The following is a 7,190-nucleotide window of genomic DNA, read 5'->3' on the forward strand; positions in this document are numbered from 1 at the left end:
ATATGGGTCTATCTGGATGCCAGCAAGTGTAGTATAAGTTTTGATCTATAAATCAACTCTAAGACAGCCCTACAAGGTGGGGCCAACCTAATCACTGAATCCTCTGAAGTGATTTCTTGGTTGGGTATGTTTTGATTTGGTAAATTACCTTTTGCTCGGTAGATGTTGTTAAATATTTCTTATGTTTATGCACAAACAGGAAAATTGTGGATCTCGAGTTAATTTACAGCAGACAAAGGAAATTCAATCATTTTTTGTGTCTAATCCCAATATTTTGGGAATTATTGACAATATCCTGCTACAGTACCACCAAAACAGCCGTGGGGTTCAGTGGTGCTTGATCTCCTCTTGCTAAATGTTGCACTGGGAATGCAGCAGATGCCATTCCCTGCTCCCAGAGCTTTTGGTTTGTGGGGAACACCTGTGTGTCTCCCCATCTCTGGATGCAGCAGAGGGCAGTGATCTTGCACGCTGCCACCTTCTCCCAAACTGGTTTGTCCTCTTCCTGCCTTGAAGATCATCTGGTGGTCACAGAACTCATGGAGGGAGGACCAGAGCATTGTACAGCAGTAGCAGGTGGGATGTACAAGGTTGTTTCTTCCCTTGGAAGACGCGTATTTTATTTTTCATTAATGTTGGACGGTTGTGCCATGAAACAGGTAATTATTCTTCCAGTGATAGCCAGTGACTTGCCAAAACCCCAAAAAGATCAGCTGAAATCCATCCTCTCCTAGTTCATCCATGCCCTGACAAGCAGGGATGTGAAGTTAAGGTAAATCTTCAAGTTTTTTAGGATAATACAGTTCTCCCTTGCAAAGCTGCTCTGGACGTTCACTGCTGTGTGCTCAAAGTGAGGACGCTCACAGGATTTTATCAGCAGCACCATGTGGTACTGTTTTCAAAGAACTTTCTGTGATCCCACAGCAAAATTTGCTGAAGGAAAAAAATCAGAAAAAGTCTGCAATGGCTGGTTTGGAATGTGGGATATCACAACCCATTCATTTGCTCCCTCCCAACAAGCCTGCAGTGTGCTGAGGCTGTGGCTCAAGGGTGGCATTATGGGCCTGGCTGGAGCAGAAAATGCACTTGTCTGTGTAATTAAAATGTCCCCAGTTGGATTATATGGGAATCAGAAACTTTCAAGTACACAGCCAGAGTCTGACATGGGAATTAGGAAAACATTTCCAAAGCTGTCAGCTCATTTGGTGGTTTTCCTTTTTTTGAACAGTGGTTTCTTGTATCTTTGAAACTTTTGTTACTGGGCAAGGCTAATTTTGGGATATGAAAGTATTTCCAGGGTTTACTTATTCCTTATTTTCTCTGATTTAAAATTGTACGGTTCAAATCTGGGTTTTTTTGGTTTTTTGGGGGTTTTTTTGTTTTTTTTTTTTTTTTTGTTTTGTTTTGTTTTGTTTTTTTTTTGTAATCATCCTTAAATTCACATAGTTCTTAGTGAGCACCTTCAAGAAGAAAACAAAACAAGGTTTTTATTTAATTTGTCTTATGGTGTTCACTCAATGCACATGAGAAACCTGCCCAAAGCATCACACTGGGGGCTTTGCTTGGGCACATCTGATATTCCAAGGTTTTCGTGTTGGTTTTTGCCTTGAGGTTGATGGCCTGTGCTGTGATGAACCAGGGGAAGGCTGGTTGTGTGAGCTCCATGTCCCATGTTTACATAAGCCAGGAAAGGATTTGAGGTTGACCCCTCCTGATGTGTTTAGGAGCTGTGAAGCCACATGGTTACAGTTTTGGTTTTGGTTTCCATGTTGGCTCCAAAATTTACAGGGTACTAAAGCAAAAGGATCTTTATGTTCAAAAGCTGTGAAAAAGCTTATTAACACATGGAATTAATAGAAAACATTTTTGCCCCAAGCTGAGCTGAACGGAGCTATTTTTTCTCACAGGATTTGCTGAATTACTCCTTGGCTCAGCAGGTTCAAAGGCACTGACAACTCTTTTTCAGGAATACTTTAAAACAGGAACATTCCTTAATTTTTTTAGCATTTCATCTAAGTTTTCTACTTTACCAGGTAAGACCTTTGTATTCTCTAAATGATCCATATACCAAATGTTCTGGAAGATGCTCCATAGGGTTTTCCCATCGCTTGGGCCTTGCTCACTTTCCTGGGGAGAGCTGAATGCTTCAGTTTGTCTGAAACCTTCCCTTTGCCCAGTGGCCTGACAAGGCAGGGATGGATTGTAGATGCCCTGTGCCTGTTTTGGCTGTGGAGAACTCTGGAGAAGATTTTTTGGAGATGTTTGGTGCCAAACCCTGTCTTCCTCACAAAGAGGAACTGAACAGGGCCGAGTCAGGGTTGTCTGTGCTACAGGACTGCTCTCATCTCTCATGGTGATTACTGTGTGCTCCTGGAGGATCCCTGTGATGACCAAATTAGCAGGAAACTCCAAAAGCCATAATCTGTAATATATAATATATAATGTGCTGCTGCCATATGACAGGGCTGGGAGAGGAAATGAAATGAAAATGGGTCAGGAGTGGGAGGCCTGGGCTGAAACACTTCCCTGTGGTGCCAGGGTCCATTTAAGAGGCAAAACAGCAGCACATTACCAAGAGGGTGTAAGAAAGGTTGTTTTCATGGTCTGAGCTGAGCAAACTGGCCTTTCCACCAGCCTCCTCCTCCTCAGCAGTGCCTGCATCCTATGTGTCCTGCCTCCCTGCTGGAATGCTTTTGCAGGCAGTGAAGTAGAAGAGGGATTCTTAAAGAAGAGACTTTTTTATCTTTGAAAATAAAACTATAAACTTTTCGATTATATCTTTGAAACAGATGAAATTTGGGGTTTTTTTGTAATTATGGTGCTAGAGTTGATTTATCTGGGTTTGAATCCCAACTGTTTCGTAAACTCCCCAAGTCCCTTCAGCTCATTATGTCACATCTGTTTTCAGTGAGGTGAAGGTAACTGTTTCCTTTGTAAACTTGTCTACTGAAATAGAAATTTGCAGGTAAATTGTTTCAGCACAGGGTCTTACACAAGGAGGATTTGGTATTTGATGGCACAACAAGGTACTGTGGGAACATAAACATAATGCTCCTGAAACACAGACAGATATTTGGACTGGATAAAATACTTTCATAGAAAATGCTCCTTTTTTGAAAGTATTTGCTGCATGCTGAGGAAAAAAAAAATCTCTGGAAAAGCAACATCCCTGGAAAATCCAACCTGCACAGGAATCTGGTTAGAATTCCATGTAGCTGCCAGTGAGATCTTCAACACATGATGGAACTCTCCTGAATAAAAGCACTCAGCATTTCAGCTGCTGATGTTCTGAATCTCATCCAGTAAAAGAATCCGTGGATCCACTTTGATCAGGTCTGTGACAGAGGAGAACTTTGACTGGAGGACCTTGAGTGTCCAATGGGAAGAATGTGATTTACTTATAGCAAGTGTTTAAGGATAAAGAAATCCAAGATGCCATTGCAGAATTAGCTGAAACTTCTCTGTTCTGTGAGATAATAAAGAGAATCACAGAGAACACGTGGAATTTTGGGATGGAGGAAGATGATGGACCAGTTGTTGTTTTTCACTGGGTGCAAGTCATTCAGTCATGCCTCTTGGGGATTTTTTTACTGAATTTAAGGCTCTGTACAGTGGAAAAACTCAAGAGGAATCCAAGGTAGTTCTGCACAGCAGAGCCATTGTCAGGTGGGAAGCTGCAGCATCCAGACACATCTTGAGGTGCTGCAGAACTTCTTGGTTTGGAACAATAAATTGATCTTTCTCTGAACTCATTTCACGCCCCCAAAAAAGCTCAATTGTCTCCTTTTAACATTTTCTTTGGCTATAACCTTGGCTACTAAAACAAAACTGTCCTGATGAGAAATCCTTCTGGATCTTGGGGATTTTAGCCTTTTCTCTGCTGAAAATAGTCAAATTAGAAGCATCTGAAGATGTCAGGACAAAAACATACAAAGGAACCATCCAGAACTTCACTGCCATCATTTTTTCTGCCTTGGAAAGGTTGTGGGATGCTTCAGCACCACAATCATGGGAACAAAGCTTGGGTGGTTGTTCAGTGTCTGGAATTACTATTGCTATTTATGGTATCCTATTGGAAATGCTCAGGTGGCCACAGTGAGAATTCTTTTCCATATAAAGGAGGTGAGGCAGGAAGACCAAAGTGATACCTTGTGGCTCAGCATGGCCACATTCTGGGTGATGCCTGGGTCAGACTCTTTCTGCCAGCCCTGTTTGGATAATGAAGGCTCCACATCCTGCACGTGGACAGAGAGCACAGGGTCTGCATCAATAATCTCGGGAACATCATTTCACCCTCACAAATAACTTTTATTTTACTGCCTGACTTGAAAACATTTCCAGTGTTGGTATTTTGATTCAATTGCACCACCAGGAAAAGCTTCCCTTGCTCACAGGCCATGTGGCTCCTTGGATTCCGCATGTAAAGTTGGGAATTTAATGGGCTGTCCTATAGGAAGGAATGCATTAACTACAGGTCAGCAAACTCTGGTTATTGGGTTGTTTCACACCAAGAGCTGTTATTACCCTGTTGCTTTTAAGGTGCCTGTTTAAAGGTAATTATTTAGTCTGTCCAAAGCCATGTGGAATTCCAACACAGCCTCTGCTCCCTGGCGTTAATGATGCAGCACAGTCACAGCTCCATGTTCCCCTTGGTTTGCCCTTGGGACAGCTGACTCTTAGGGATTGAAGAGTTTTTCTTAATGTTCTTTTGCTTTTTTCACTTGTCAAGGATTGACGTATGGTTTCCCTGGATTTGTCATTCACTCAAAATTAATTCAAAAAATATTTTTTTTTGTTTCATTTTCCCTTTAGGATTGAAATTCCAGCATGTTCTGTAACAAGCGTAGAAACCCTGAGCCTGGATCTATTTTTACTCTTTGACACAATCTTATGTATTTTCCCACGATGAGATTTGTAATCAGTGTGGGAATTTATACCAGGGTTGAGCCCGGAATTGTGTAAAATGTTTTTTTTCTCTTAGGATGGAAAGGGAGAGGACACGTCAGGGGATGGCCTTGTTTGACAGTGAGCTGGGAGGGGACTCTGGTCCAGACAAGAATTGGCCTGGCATGACCCCTGAACCTCCTGGAGTGTCTCTGTGGGCCTGCAGGTATGAGGGTGTCCAAAATTTTGGGAAGTCTTGATGCTTTGAGAAAGTTGCTCCTATGTGACATGTCCATTGCTCATCTTGAGCATCTGAGGTGGAATCAACAAGTGAATCCAAATCAGGCAACTTCCTCCCACTCACAGGTCATTGGAGGTGTCCTGGCCTTTCGGGCACCAGACTGTTCCTCATAAAACATTTCAAAGACTTGCAGGTACCCAAAAAGGAAAATGAGGAGGGAGGTATTTTCCGCCCCATGGATGTGGTGTGTAATTACTGGAGGCAGATCCTGATTCTCTGTCTGCGTTGCTCATCCGTGCTGTGTCTAAGAATTCCTTGATATTCAAAGTGCCCCAACCAAGCCAGGTTTGCATAATGTGATTAAATTAGGAAATGATATTTCATGCCTGGATATTACAGTGTGCGCACACACACACTTTCATCCTGTGTCGGAGCATCGCTTGCTCTGCTCTGATACCGTGCACCAGAGGATGTCTGCAAATGGAATTATTTCAGGATAGTTATCCTAAATAACCCCATGTAGGGAAACCTGTATTGTAGCACAAAAGCACCTTACTCTCCTTTATCATAATCCATTTAAATGTGGATTATGCTGATGCAGAACAGGGCGATCCTACTTTGGAATAATTTTAAATAGGAATAGTTTTTGTGCTTTTGGCTCACACCCTGCATTATCCAAACTGGCTTTGAAGTGTAAACAAGCCTCTGATGTGTCTGTAGTATTTCCATTCTTCTCCCTGACTCCTCCTTGTTTCTTGGCTCTTCCTTTGGGAAGGTCCAGAGCAAAACCAGACCTGCAGAGCCCGTCATTTAGGTCTTTGGTTTCACAAACCTCATACCAAAGGACGTTTCCAATCCGATTCCCAATTTAAATGCCTCCCTAAGCTTTGAAGGGAATATTTAGATGCAAGTTTCTGACACTGAGCCATCCCCACAGATTATATTAGGACATTAAATATTTCCTTTCACACTTTCCTGAAATGGAGGCTTGTGTTTCAAACCTCCTGTGGTCTCTTTTGGGACTGTTTGGGGTTTTCCCTCTATTACTATCGGCCTGTTCTGCACCTCCAGAGAAACCTGTGGGGTGCGATTCTGAGAAGGGTCCAATGTGGGGAGCGCTGCCATGGCTCAGTCCCATTCCAGCTGCTCAGCCTCTGGCTGTGAGGAGCAATGGAGGTGTAGGGAAGACAGCAAGGAGGCTCCCTAAAATCACCCTCTTCCATTGTGTCAAAAGCCATTTTTACATCTGTTCCCATGAAAAGTTGCAGCTTCTTACCTGAGACAGGTCAGACTTACTTAAACCTGCTTCCTGACCATTTCATGGGTGTCCTGTCTCTTGTTTTGGTGTCATCTTACCCTGTTTGTGTTCTTTTATCCTATTGTTTTCCACATCTCTGTCACATACATCTGCTTCCTCCTGCAGCTCCAGCCCTTGGTCCTGCCTCACTGGGCAGTTGCTCCCACCTGAGTTGCCCATGGATTTACCAGCTGGACTGGCCAGATCTGTAAGTGCCATTCAGGACAGAGCAATATAGGGCAAGCACATGGATGTCATGAAGCATAATCTGTTTTTTGCTTTGTAATCCTTTTTCTAACCATTCCCACCATGTTTATTTCTGAGCTCTGGGAGTACGAGGTGCTGGTGCGGAGTCCTGCTCGTGGTGACGCCACGAACACAAGTAATTTGGAGCTTCATTGCCTGGAGATCAGTGGGGCTGTTTTATCTTCTGTTTTATCACTGATGCCATGAGGTCCTTCTGCAGCTCTTCACAGACAGGTTTAGATTTGACTATCCTGAGTAGTTCTGAAACATCAGCAAACTCATTCATCTCTACTGGCGCCAGCTGGCTCAGCACGAGGGCTGGCGACACCGGGCAGGAACACCAGCTCCTGTCACCCCCTGAGCTCTGCTTGTGGCATCACTCAACCCCCAGCCATGAAACTTGAGAATTCTTTCTTCAATCTATGCAATTTTATATGATTTCCATATAATTAATTTATATAATCTGGTTTAAGATACAACCACAGAGGTGAAGGATCCTTCTCACAAAGACGATGGAGGTGT

Source organism: Corvus hawaiiensis, chromosome 23, assembly GCF_020740725.1.
Source record: "Corvus hawaiiensis isolate bCorHaw1 chromosome 23, bCorHaw1.pri.cur, whole genome shotgun sequence".
Classification (NCBI taxonomy): domain Eukaryota; kingdom Metazoa; phylum Chordata; class Aves; order Passeriformes; family Corvidae; genus Corvus; species Corvus hawaiiensis.